Source organism: Callospermophilus lateralis, chromosome 1 (genome assembly GCF_048772815.1).
Source record: "Callospermophilus lateralis isolate mCalLat2 chromosome 1, mCalLat2.hap1, whole genome shotgun sequence".
NCBI classification, from domain to species: Eukaryota; Metazoa; Chordata; class Mammalia; order Rodentia; family Sciuridae; genus Callospermophilus; species Callospermophilus lateralis.
The window spans coordinates 195,571,455-195,585,665 of record NC_135305.1 but is presented as its reverse complement, the minus strand read 5'-3'; the positions used below and the strand labels follow the sequence as shown (position 1 = coordinate 195,585,665).

Genomic DNA, 14,211 nt, shown 5'->3' with positions numbered 1-14,211 from the left:
CTTTCCTTTTCTCTTTTTATGTTTTTCTTTTCTTTCTATCTCTGGAACTATTGTGAGATGTGGACACTTCCGTTTTATCAGATTTTTTTCCATTTTTAAAATCCAGCTCCAAAGCCTTCTGAGAGTGCCTTGGTTAATCTGCCCGCTCACCAGTTCATCTTCCCACCACATTCTGCTCTTCTACCAATCCATTCAGTGCCTTGATCAAAACTCTTCTTTTTCAAACCCATTATTTTCAGTCAGTAGTTCTAATTGCATTCTTTCCACAGTCTCAATAACCTGCATAAGTTCACTGGGCCATTTAAGATTTGCTTTAGGTTATTGTTCTTTGTTCTTCATTAGGTCTCTTTGTGGTATAAATGGCTCCACCCTGCTTTCCTCACCTGTGTGGCATCCTTGTCCTCTGACACCTGGATCTTTCTACCTTTGGCATGCACCTTTATACTACCTTTCTATGTTTAGCTGCCTTGCCCTGAGTTTTGTACCTGGGAGTGGAGTGACAGATGCACAAGCCCTCCCCTGTCCTCCTTAGGAGGTGAGGACACCTGGTGGAGGGAGGTGCCCTGAGGCCTGGAGTGCAGTCAGGGCCCCTTCACCCTCTGTCCTTCCTCCCTTCCTCCCAAGGTCTGGCCTCAGTCTTTCTTAACTCCACTTGCCTGAGGCCTGTGGTGAGGGGCTGAATGGGGAGGGGGCTTCCAGGAGCTGCTGGCCCTTCCAGAGTGTTCCAGCTGGTGACCCCCCAATGGTGCTTCTGCTTATCATCCTATGACAGTGACTTGGGTGGCCCAGTTAGAGGACCCTCCTTGAACAGGCCCCTCTCCTTGTCCTCTGGCCCAGACTGTCTCTGTGGCTGGGAGCCCAACCTCTTTTCCTCCCCAGGCCCTCTCTGCTCCCTTAGCTCCCTGTCCTGCGTGGCATCTCCCTGAGGTGTGCCTATTCTGTGCCTTGTCCAGGACCAGAAGCAGTGATGCAGATTCGTAGATTTGCAAAGAAACAGTGCCACCCTTTGCAGCAAATGCCAGTGGTTTCCATCTGGGTGCAGCCTTTGGCCTATAGATCTTTATGCTTAGAACCTGGAACATTTGATCCACTAAAGGATAAATCTTAATCTGTCTTTCGGGGAGTAATTATTGTTTTTCTTTGTAATCTGAAAAAATGGGGCTGTAACGCTGTATCCTCGGCAGGTATTTACTGTCATCTCGTGAGTTTCTAAAGGGCCTCCGTGTTTGACAGATTTATGGACCCTGATGAATGCTTCATTCATGCTGCAGTCGTACCATAATTAGAGTGTGAGTTTCTTAAAATTAATGTAACATTGTTCCTGATGATCATAAATAAGAAATGTGGAACATTCTAATCATCATTTCTGGTGCTGTGTGTGTTTAGGATACAGCAGCGATGCTGAGTTCTTCTCAGCAATTAATTCCTGAGTGCTTTGTAAGGGGCTGTTAACTTTCCTCTAGAGTGGTGATAGGATTCTGCCTCATCATGCTGCTTCTCCTGGGTACTGCATTATGGTTAAAGTATAGTTGTATAGTTTGGGCCTTTGTTTTGCTATTGGGGATTGAACTCAGGGGCACTTAACCACTGAGCAACATCCCCAGGCCTTTTGTCAATTTTATTTAGAGATAGGGTCTCACTGAGTTGCTTAAGTCCTTGCTAAGTTGCTGCAGCTGGCTTTGAACTCATGATCCTCCTGCCTCAGCCTCCTGAGCCTCTGGGATTACAGACGTGTTCCCCCACACCTGGCTAGTTTGGGGTCTATGTTGATTGAACACATTCATATAATTTTAGACAATATACCTGAAGGTTGCTTGAGTAGAAATTAAGACACGTACCAATATATGCTCAATATCTAACATACAGTAGGCTACTAAATATTTGTGGAAGTCATAAACATTAAAAAATGTCTTATCTGCACAAGAATGGGATCCTAATTAGAATAAGTTATACTCTATGCATGTATGTCATACACTCCACTGTCATGTATATCTAAAAAGAACAAATAATAAAATAAAAAGAAATGGCTGGGGTTGTGACTCAGTGGTAGATTACTTGCCTAGCATGTATGAGGCACTGGGTTCAACTCTCAGCACCACATATAAATAAATAAGATAAAGATACGTCAACAACAACAAAAAAAAAATGAAAAAAAGAAATAAATGAAATATTGTTATAAAAAAAACTGGATGAACTCCCCCAAAACAAATAAATTTGAGCAACATAAGGGTGTAAAATTCCCTAGTTTAAAGATGTTCACACCTGCATATGGTTTGGTATGACAGGAATTGTGTTTAGCTGTGAGTATTAGAACTGATTGAAGATAGTCAACCACTGGTTCTCACAGTTGGTTGCAGTTGCAGACACCTGGGGATCATTAAAAAGCTACTTGTGCCTGGTTTTCTCCCCTCAGGTTTCTGGCTTATTGGTCCCAGTGCATGCTGGGATTGAAGTTTGTAAAAAGTGTCCAGATGATTCTAATGTGCAGCCTTCGGTTTTCTGTCACATGAAAGAAGTTTAGAGATAAGCTTTACGGGACTGCCTTGGGGATTTCACAGATATCAGAGACCCAATCTCCTTTGAACTTTCTGCCTCACTGTCTGTAGAATGTGGCATGTCCTTCTGTATACGAGAGGACTCATGGGATTCCGGCCATCATATCCATCTTTCACAAAGCAGATGGAGGAGAGAGGGCGTTCTAATACATCACAGCTCCTCATTAGCAGGAACTTGGTTTACCCCATCTAGGGGAAAAGGGGGTTAGGATATGTATTCTGGCATAGTAGGTTATGCTCAACTAAAAACGAGCATTCTCTTAATATGAAAGAAAAGAGAAAACAGATCTTCTAGGGTAGCAGCCTGTCTCTGCCACACCTAGTTTCAGACCACAAGTTGCAGAGCTGAGTTTTGGATCCTGGTTTCAACTAAGGTTACTGCTACCTCTCATAAAAATGGAACGTGGCTATTTGGAAACAGCTGGTGGACTTGGGCAGTAAATGTTGGGAAATTAAAATATGTTCAGCCTTGTGCCTGAGTTCACTGCATCAGAACTGGTTTGCTAGACAGTAAAGTGGGGTTCATGAGGATCCATCATCTAGAAATAAACGCATCAGTGTATGTCACAAACGGGCACCTTTCTGTTCTCACTGACGTTTTACCAACGTTTTGTTGGTGTTTGACGTGACCAATCACTTCTTCCTTTCTTAGATGTTTTGTTTCTGGGCTTCTGGCTTTCTGCCTGCTTCTCTGCCTTGTTTCCTCTTCTCTTTGGCTGTTTATTGTTAGAGTTCCTCAGGTGTGGGGCCCAGGCCCTCTCCTTCCTGTTATCTCCCCCTGCCTGTGGCCTCAGTGTCAATCACCTTGCACCTGACCTTCAGATTTACACCTCCAGCTCAGACCTCTGGGTTCCAGATCTGCTCACTCCATGGCTAAGTAACATCTCTGGAAGTTTTAGGGATACCTCAAAGGCGGTCTTCCCAAACTGAATTCCTGGCCCATCATGTATTTATTTATTTAGCAGTGCTGGGGAACTGAACCCAGGGCCTCACGCATGTGAGACAGCACTGTACCACTGAGCTACCTCCCCAGCCCGCTCTCTCAAGTCCTACCATTGTAACTGCGAAGCTCTGTTATCCTCACCCTGGTCTAGATTACTGCCAGGGTTGCTGGAAGGTTTTTTTTTTTTAACCACTTTTTATTAAGGTATAATTTCCACACTATAAAATTCACTTAAGTATACAATCCAGTTATTTTTAGTGTGTTTATAGAGTTGTACGAAGACCACCATGGTTCAGTCTGACAACATTTCTAACACACACGCAAATCCCTCTAAGCAGTTGGCAGTTAATCCTACTCCACCCTTAGCCCCAGACAACCACTGATCCTTTTGTCTCTGTGTATCCCTTTTCTGGACATTTCATATAAATGGAATCAAATAATGTGTAGTCTTATGCATCTGGCTTCTTTCACTCAGCATAATATTTTTGAAGTTCATCCCTGTTGTAGCATGTGCTAGTATTTTGTTCTTTTTATTGCTAAATGGTATTCCATGGTGTGGAATCACAGATCACATATCTGGTCGCCAGTGGATGGACATTTGAATTATTTCCAGTTTCTGGCTACAATCAATAATACTGCTTTGCATACTATAGTGATGCAGCCACATCAATGTTTAGAGCAGCTCAATTCACAATAGCTGAACTGTGGAACCAACCCAGATGCTCATCAGTAGATGAAGGGATAAAGAAACTGTGGTATATATACACAATGGAATATTACTCAGCATTAAAAGGAAATAAAATTATGGCACTTGCAAGTAAATAGATGGAGTTGGAGAATATCATGCTAAGAGAAGCAAGCGAATCTCAAAAAACCAAAGGCCTAATGTTTTCTCTGATTAGTGGTTGCTGATCCACAATAGGGAAGAATGGGGGAACTTTGGATTGAACAAAGGGGAGAGAGGGAAGGGAAGGGGGCATGTGGGTAGGAAAGATGGTGGAATGAGATGGCTATCATTACCCTAGGTACTTGTATGATTGCACAAATGATGCGAGTCTACATCACATACAACCAGAGAAATGAGAAGTTGTGCTCCATTTGTATACAATGAATTGAAATGCATTCAGCTGTCTTGTATAACAGTCAGAACAAAAAAAATTAACTAGATCTAACATTCCCTAATAATAGTAGAAAAAAATCTATGCGATAAATCTTGTAGGGCACACTGACATGTCAAACAAACAAATAAAATATTAAGTTTCTGATCTTTCTGCTACAAAGATAAAAAAAGAATACTGCTTTGAACATTTGCATGTAAGCCTTTGGTGTGGACAGGTTGTGTTTTCTGTTTAGAAGATTCTCAGGAGCAGAATTGCTGTGTTTCGGGTTGGGTTTATCATTTCCCCAGCAGCTGTACATTGCCTGTTCCTACGAGCAATGCAGGAGGGTCCTAGTTTCCCCACTTCCCCATTTGCTGCTGTTAGTCTTTTTTATTATGGCAATTCTGTGGCTGGGGAATGGTATCTTATTGTGCTTTTAATTTGCATTTTCCTAAAGACTAATATGTTCCTATTTTCATGTGTTTATTAGGAACTCATGTATCTTCTTTGGTGAAAGGATCTTTTGCCTGTGTTTTGGTGGGATTGCTTGTCTTACTGTGAGAGTTCTCTGAATGTTCAGGTATGTGTGCCTGGCATTCAGTCAAAGATTGGTGGAGATTGTGCTCCAGTATCTTTGGCCAGCAAGGCTTCCTGGTTCTGCTGGTGTGTCTGGAACCTCAGGCTGCTTTCATGCCTGGCTTGGCCTTGTCTTTCTGGCAATCTCCTCTGTGTGTAGGCTGTCTTGGCCAAGGATGTGTGGGTGGCTTGGGCCTGCGCAGGTTTTGCTGCATTTCTGCTCAGCCAGTGCAGAACTTGGGTATGTGAAGTTTCCTCCCCTTTGGGAGCTCCCAGTTAGATCCCTGGCGAGTGAGTGGATTGCTCCAAACCAGGCTGCAGTCTCAGGCCAGTGAGGCTTCCAGTGGCAACATTGCCAACCACAGGAGCTCTTTCCCTGGGTGGCCTCTAAGTGCCTGTTCTTCCCACCTGCCTGCCCTGGTAGAACTACTAGTTAACATAGCCAGGTAGGGGATGGGAACAGCCCAGCCCTGGTGACTGCAGACCCTGCCCATTCTTACCAAAGTTCAAGAGTTTGCATGAATAAACTATTCTCATTTTATGGCTTTGGTCTGTTTTCGCTGTGTTGAACTGGTTGCTTTGGGCAGTTTTGTCTAGTTGTGTAGCTGATTTCCGGGGGAGAGGCTTGGTTAGCCTCCTTAGTCCATGGTGTTGAACTGCAGTGAACCACTGCTCTCCTGTGTCCACCGGGCTTCTCTCCTAGCCTCGGCCTGCACTGGAGCTCAGGGGTTCTCCTTTTCCAAACTGGGCCTAGCTCCCCCTCTTCTGCTTGATACCCTTCAGTGGAGTGCTCTTGACGAACTCCCTCCGTGCCTCGCTGGTCTGCCTGCTTTTACCTTCCTGGTGTCTCTAGCAGTGTCTGAAAGCATGCTCCTTCCTTTGTGCTACAGTCACACTGTCCCCTTACCCAGCCTCAGGGCCTCTCCACACAGTTTCCTTCACCTGGAAGTCTCTGCTCCTCTCTCCTTCTGTTCCATTACCTCATTCATCCGATCTCAGTTCGTCTCCTTGGAACTCCCTCCAAGTCCCATTCTACTAATTGACTTGACTCTACATGACACATTAACACAACTAGAATTTGGCTTTTATTTTAGTGAATATTGTGTGTCCCCCTTACCCCCACCCCATATATCCTTAGCACTTAATGTGATACCTGGCACATAGTAGGTACTCAGGGAATTATTTTTTTAAAAAATTAGTGAATTTTTACAAATAAAACTTAATTATGGGACTAGAGATACCTACTTCCAAGCAATTATTGAACTTATGTGGATTCTTTTCTCTTTCACCATAACATGAATAAACTTTCCAGAGTGCTTTACTATATTGCAGAACCTGTGTCCAACTGACCACACTTGCCAAATAATTTACCCGCCCCCCCCCAAAAAAAAGAGTAAAGACAGCCTCTCATATGGAGTCCTGTCTTGTTGGTCTTGTAGTAAATTAACTACACTGCTAATCTCATGCAACCTAAGCATCATCATCAGATCCAATTTACTGTCTGCATTTAGGAACATAATGGGTACATTTGGAAGTTCTTGTTTTATAAGCAGGCACACCTGTAGGCAACTGAGATTGGGGAATGAAGGGTCTTCAAAAGAGAATTAGCTAGCTTTTCACTTTTACAGACATGGAAATCAAGGCCCTGAGTGGATAAGTAACTTTCCCGAGGTCACAAAAATGAGCATTAGTGTGTCAACCTAAAAAAAAATAAAGAAGCAAGCAGAGATTCTCCAAAGAATACTGGCATCTGGAGAATACCCATGCCATAGTAAACTTTGGGGGTATTCAAGGAGGTTGAGGCAAGGGGAAGGTTTCACAGGCCAAAGTGAGGATTACGTCCGATGTTCTGAAACAGTAATCCTTGGCTGCAGTGATTAATAATAAGAGTGGTGTTAGTCCAAGGCTGAGCAGTTGCTGGGCAGATGTCCTTGTAGAGGTGCTTTTTGTAAGAGGCTGCAGTGGCCTCTGTGCCCGCTTGTGGTTCTGGCAGTCTTTTGTGGTAGCCACCATCAGGCGGTCACGGGCAGAACCCCTTCCTTTGTAACCTCTAGTCTTTATTCACTTTTATTTTTTTTTAGGGTTGACGTAAGGGACTCCATTTTGATTTTGACAACTTGTACGTTTCTTGCACAAGTGGTTTCCACAGTGCATGCCCATGAATAGCATCAGGATCACCTGGGACCTTACAGGGAACTCGAGTTCTCGTGCTGCACTCAGACCTCCTGAATCAGAAATGCTCATGGAGGGGCCCACGAGCACTTAACAACCCCCAAGTGATACTAATGCACCTAAGTTTAAAAACCTCTGCTCCAGGCCACAGCCTGCCTGCTGACCACCAAATGGCATCTCTTTCCTCGCTGCTGAGACACCCCTCGGAGAAAATAACAAGACACCTTGACTCCAGTGACCCAGAGCCCGACTCTGCTGGATGTGTGGGGGAAAAGCTGAGCCATGGGGCCTGTTCGTGATGCGCTAACTCTCCTGGCCTCCCCAGGACAGCTTCCCATCTTGCTCGACTTTAGGGGTGATAGCTGGGGGCACCCGCCCACCTTTATCCCAAGGCTTTAGCCAGTAGCAGGATCTGTTTCAGGGATGTGATTTTTTTTTTTTTTTTTTTTGAGCTTAAAGTAAAAGAGAGGCTTGAACTGGGACTCGGCCCATCTCGGAGATCCTCAAGTAAGTTCCTGTCCTTCTTGGTGGCAAGAACGATGATGTGATTTGTGAGCATGAAGACACAGCTTGATACTTTAGGATGTACTCTGGGTACCATGCTCTGCTCACCTATGGGCACCAGGAACCCAAGAGTTAATAGTTCAGAAGGTGACAAGGCACTATTAATCCTCGTAGGGGCCCAGTTCTTAGTTTCAGTATTAAATCTTCTAGTCTTTAAAAACCTAGTCTTTGAAACTCATCATGGGTTAAATCCAAGTGCAGTGCATCAAAGCTCATGTTGAAAGTTCTTTTGGGCCTCTGCGGGGGCCTTATCAGGGGTTTTCAAGCAGCAACCACTGGGGATGGCAGCTCTCAATCTATGGGTGCCTGGGGACCCTGTGGTCAGGTGGGAGACTGATTGCATAATGCCAGGTGATGATTCTATGGGGAGGGAACTCCGTGCTGGATTTTGTCACTTTAAATCTTTCTAAAAAAACAAACTAAAAAAAAACCTTCCAAACTGACTGAAGCAAGAAACCTATCTGAGGTGTGGTGACTTGGGAAAGCTGAGCTTTGGCTCTTTCATATGCAGACAGAATGAGGTCGACTAACAGGCTAACATTAATCTGTATTGTATGGGCTCAGGGGTGCTCAGGTGTTTGTTGAATGAGTAATTGAGAGTTGGCAGATCAGAAGCAACATGAGTGGTGAATAACAAGTTTTTATCTTGCCTCTGATTTTTGTATTTTGGAGGGCTTCTGAGCTTCTGAATCACTTGTAAAAGTTTGTGAAATTCCTATCCCCTCTTCCCCCCATCTCGACCACAAAGATTCTCTAGGCCTGGGTGGGGAGTCAGGAATTTATGGACCTTGTTTGCTTTATAATTTTAATTTTGAAACATTTTTAATATTTTGTTCTGTCATACTCTGCCCATGATTGGCTAAAAAATAGTCCTTAGTACTTTCTCCCAATGTTAATGTTAAACAACTTTAATAACACGATTATATATTATAGAACATAAACTATAATAATTCAATATAACTACAATGTGATGTGCTATGTTATTAACTGTTAATTTATATTAAATATTAAGTCTTTTTCACATACCAGGTACTTTTCAATGAATGATTATTTTATTTTCTATTTATATTTCTGTCGGTAAAGCAAATATCTTTGCTTTATTTTTGATCCTGAGTTGAGACTTTAGTCTCAACTGAATAGTTTAGAGTCCTAGACTATAAAGTCAGACTGCTGGGTTGCGACATAGGCCCAACTATAGCTCTTTCAGAGTTATCAACCTTTCTGTGCTTGAAGCCCTCTGTTAGGAAGGGGTTATAATCACACTTACTTTATAGGAATGCTGTGTAGCACACGTGAATTCTTTTTGTGGGCATCACAGTGCATGGCACATAGAAAACACTCAGTAAATAGTACCAAATGTTTTTGTTAATGGTTTTTGTATGTCTTTAAGATGTTTTAAGATGAGCATTAATGGTCATTCACCAGACAGGACATACTGTATCAAGGTTTTATGATCTATTTGAGATTGAACTTGTGAACTTGTCATACCACCTGCCTGAATGTTTAGGAATGGATTGTGTTCTTGTATAATTCTTAGTCTTTTTATATGACAGTGTGATTTTGACATACATGGTCTCATATGATACTTTTTTTTTTTTTTTTTGGATACTGGGGATTGAACTTGTGGGGACTAGACCACTAAGCTTCATCCCCAGCCCCATTTTCTATTTTTGAGATGGGGTTTCACTGAGTTGCTTAGCGTCTTGCTGTTGCTGAGGCTGGCTTTGAACTTGCAGTCCCCCTGCCTCAGCCTCCCTAGCTGCTGGGATTACAGGCATGTGCCACCGTGCCCAGCTTGTGTAATTCTTAAGTAACAGAGTAAATTCATCCCCTGCTTGGTGATGAGTTGTGGGGCCCTCTGGAGTGTTAGACCCTCTATCTCCTGGTATCTTGGGCATGCTAGTGACAGCGGAGACATGTGAGAAGGCCATCACATTTCTCCAGCCACTGCCAGAAATTTTGAGAGTCGGGAGGATTCCAGACTTGACAGCTTGGCTGGGATGTTTGCCTGCAGGTGCTGTACCCTGGAACTGTTGGAAGCTTTTGGCTGTAGGATCCAGCATCCTCTCCAGGAAGTTTGGTTATCATGAGGGAAATTCTGGAAGATTTATCCTTTTCTCTCAAGCTGGAAACTCGGGGTTTTGAGTGCAAACTCATCTTGAGTTGACAAGACCTGGGTGTGTGTGTGTGTGCATGAATCTCTTCTCCCTGGGTATAGGCACATTTTTGGGGTGGTGCAGTCTGCTTTTGTATGTTGTGATAATTGAGGCAGGATCAAGATCCCACTGAGGATGTGTAGACACTTCTTATTGAAGCTGGCTTCTACAAGGAGGTCACTTTTTGGAGAATTTTAATTTTCATATGAATATCAGAGTTTCATCAACCATCCACAGATAGTATTAATTTTGGAGGCTTAAGATACACATGGGAAAACAAATCCACAATTTGGGTCCTCTCTCTTCACTTAGTGTACTTCTTTGTTGATTTCTTCCCCCGTTTTATTTTCTGTGAACAGTGGATTAGAAGCTTTAGAAACTTGGTGCTTCTTGATCTGAGAAGTGATGCTGTATCTCTGGGCAGAGGGAATTGGCAAGCTACCGGTGTGTGCTCTGCTGGAAAGACCAACTCCCCCTAGCTCTGTGCCGGGGGGAATGCTGAAGGGGATGTGGACTGGGATCTGGAAGAGTTAGGCAGTAAATAGCCTCACCTAGACAGGGGTCATAAGCTGAAGAGCAAGGTCACAGTTGCCATTGGTCAGAGCAAGGTGGGGTGTGGACATCTGAGCACAGGCCCTGTTCATGCAGTCCAGATGTTTGGGGCAGTTGCTTCTGAGATGGGGTCCCTGGCTAAGGCAAAGCAGGTGCAGCAGGGGTCACCACATGCCACCAGGCTGTTGCCAACCAGGAACTTGATAGACATCCTCTTTCATGTGGGGGTCCTGGGCCTGGCCCATCCAGGGCTTAGTAGATTGGCCCTGGCATCTGGTGAGGTGAGGGCCTGGTCCTCATGAGGACTAGGAGTCTGGGGAACCCTCTTGGTAAGAACAGCAGTGTGGCCGAGAGGCAGTCTGATCAGACACCGAGGACAAGCCTACGACTTTACTACTTCTTCTCTTTACTCTTGTTTTAATTTTCACTTTTAAATTTAGATGGAATGATTTCACTTTGTGTGAAGACCAGCCTGTCAAACAGAATTCCTCTTCAAAGGAAGGTTTTTTTTTTTTTCCTCCCCCTGCTTGTTTTACTCTGTAATTTTCCTGTATTTTGGCTGTAACTTCTGCCTGTCAGCATTAATGAGCAGCTGGCCCGCCGCCACGCACATCCTTCTCCTTGACGTTTCTCTGGAGTGCGTTGGACCCTCTCTCCTGGTGTTTGGGGGATGGTGGTGGCAGTGCTAGAAATATCTGCTCGTAGATGAGTGCTAGGGAACCTGGGGTTTGGTGGGCAGCTGTTGGCCCTGGCCACCCCCCCCCCCACACACACACACTGCAAAGTAAAAGGGCCCAGTGTTCACTTCTGCAATGAAACTTGTCATGCAAATTCAAGGGGGAGGGGGGAATAGCAAGGCCACTGGTGTAGACAGATGACCCTTGAGAGATGCCAGACCGTAAAGCAACCAGGAGTAGGTGCTATGCTCTGTGGGAGTTGGTGAGCCAACGCATGTGCGAGTGAGTGTGAGTGGATGCATGAGTGTGCAAGAGCTAGTTTGTGTGTGCTAGCATGAGCATGTATAGGTACTTGTTTGTGGGTTCCAGTGAGAGGGCACATATTGTGAGTTTATGTGAGTGCGTGTGTGTACTTCCTTTTCTTTGCAAAGGAACAGAATTGGTTCAAGGATATTAGTTACTCAATAGCTTTTCTTGAGCCCTTCTCAGGAAGTGTCCTTCCCCGTCAAAGCTCCCAGCTTGGGATTGGGTAGGAGTGCCATCAAGAAACTGGCTTGATAAGGATTAAAGTGGCTTTCTGTATTAGTTTTGGGTTACTGTAACAAATACCTGAGGAAAAACAACTCAAAGGAGAAAAGATTTTATTTTGGGTCATACTTTCAGAAGTTTGTCTGTAGCCAGTTGATTCCCTTGCTCTCAGGCTATGGCAAGGTGGGATATCAAGGTGGGATATATTGTGGCAGAAGAAAGCCATTTGCCTCATGAAAGCCAGGAAGCAGAGAAGGAGAGCTAGGGGCTGGGGACCAAATATACCTCTTCCAGCTAGACCCCACCTCCTAACATTCCCTTTACCTTCCCATAGCATCACCAGCTGGGGATCAGGCCCTCAACATCTGAGCCTTTGGGGGACTTTGTAGAGCCAAACTGACACTTTATTCATGGGTTTGACTCCTCCCCTCTTTCTTATGCAGCATGTTATTTGACTTTTCATTTCACATAACAAACTCTGTACACAATTAAGGTCACCTACATAGGAGTCAAGTTGCACACTACAGTGCAAAGATGCTAAGTTAAAAAGCTAACAGAACCTGGAAGTTAGGTTTGCCTTGTTCTTCCCTCTAGAAGGGAAAGACTTTAAGATTGTTTCAGGATTTTATCTAGCAGTTTTACTTGGCTTAATGAAGCCTAATCCAGAAATATGGTTAACTTTCCTATTTAGAATGAAAGCTGTGATTTTTAGATATAGCTGCAGGCTCCAACTGGCAGGAAGCAGACAGAGCTGTGACCCGGTGGGGAGCCAAACTTAATTTGTTTCCTCCCAGGGGATGCAGACCAACAGGAATTGCTCTTTTGAATGCCGTCTAGGCAATTCTTACCTGTCTGCCTGGAGCTGACAGAACTTTCAAAGGCTGTGCTGAGAGAGCACTTTGTGTAGTGTGTTGTGGTTCTTAATCAGACAGGACCCCATGCTCTTTTCCAAATATAATGAAATTTTAAGTGTCCTTAGCAGTACATTATTGATGACCTTCCTTAGGATGCACGACTCAGATTTGTGCATTTGCATTTAAACTATTTTTAGGAAGTAGTGGAAATGGTCCCTCCCCACATCTGAGGCAGGAGGTTGGAATTAAGATGCCAGTTTGAAATGGGTAATATGAAAAATCATTAATATGTCCCCAAATCCTGCACAATGACATCCAATTGGTTATTCTGCCATCCTTTCTGAAAAAATAAAGCATTCAATTAATTTCTTCAAAGCAGCTTTTGAATGATATCCTTTGCAAATGTAGTTGCTTGTTTGTGCAGGATGTGCTTGGTTAGCTGCCAGGCTCCCATGGCGGGATTGGTAGGAGAAAGTAGAGAGATTGTCTTCTCTTCATTGCAATTAGTGGCACAATGCACAGAGAAATCGAGGTAGTCGAGAGCAAGTCGGTTCTGCCTGTTCCTTGAACACACATCCCCTTCTGTTCTACTTCCCCCAGCGTGAGAGCAGTACTCATTCATTGGAATGCTGTGTGTCTTCCCCCCCCCCCCCGCCCCCCGTGTGGGGGGAGACTGTGTGCCAAAGTTCCTGCGCCTTTAAGGACTGTCGGTGATGGTGTGACTTGTCTACATAGCCACACTCCTGGTGACATTAACTATAGGTCAACTTGAAAGCATCTCCTCCTAGAGAGGCATGTTAGCTGACCGTTGGCAGCTCAGAAGTTAACCTGGTTCATCTATCTTTGGAGTTGGTCTTCACCCTCATGTTGAAGAGTAGAAGCAAATTTCAAGTAGAAAGGCATGAACCTGGAACTGAGATTTTTATGAGCCAGCCCTGCATTGCCTCTGCTTGCATTCTGTTAGCTAAAGCTCAAACCCTGTTCTGGAACACTTCGTCTATGTCTACCGCAAGAAGAAAAAGGGATTTGGTGATGGTCGTTTTTTAGCCAGTGCTTCTCAAACTTTACCTGCATCAGAATGGCCTGGAAGCTTTGGAAAGCACAGCTTCCTGGGCTCCTCCCCCAGCATTTGTGATTGAACGGGGTTTTGGGTGTGGCCTCGGCTTCCATTTCTGACAAGCTCCAGGGTGATGAGGCTACTGTTGGGCTAGGGATCACTTTTTAATAGTCCCAGTTTATGATACATTTTTATGTCTTGATTTATACGTGTTGATCATGAGAACCAGAAGTGTCTTTATTATAGTGACATGAGAGATGGGAGGGAAGGAGAGAAGTGAAATAGTCTTGGCCAGGTCATCCAGAATATTAAAAATAATTACAATTGGAAGACTTCTTAAAGATGAGAAGTTTTGGAGGATTGAGGACTGGGTGCTCATGTGCTCAGGAGGTGGCTGCCCCTTGTTCCATGGGAGCAGGAGGGTGAGGAAGAGCCCCTGTGCCTGGCAGCAGAGGCATTTGGTGTTACTGGCTGTGT

The 14,211-nt window shown here is 44.3% G+C and overlaps 1 protein-coding gene across 1 annotated transcript in view; it reads left to right on the top strand.

The window, feature by feature from the left end:
- Osbpl10 (oxysterol binding protein like 10) overlaps positions 1-14,211 on the top strand; it is a 265,907-nt gene that overhangs the window by 74,237 nt on the left and 177,459 nt on the right. The gene's annotated exons all lie outside the window — the stretch shown is intronic.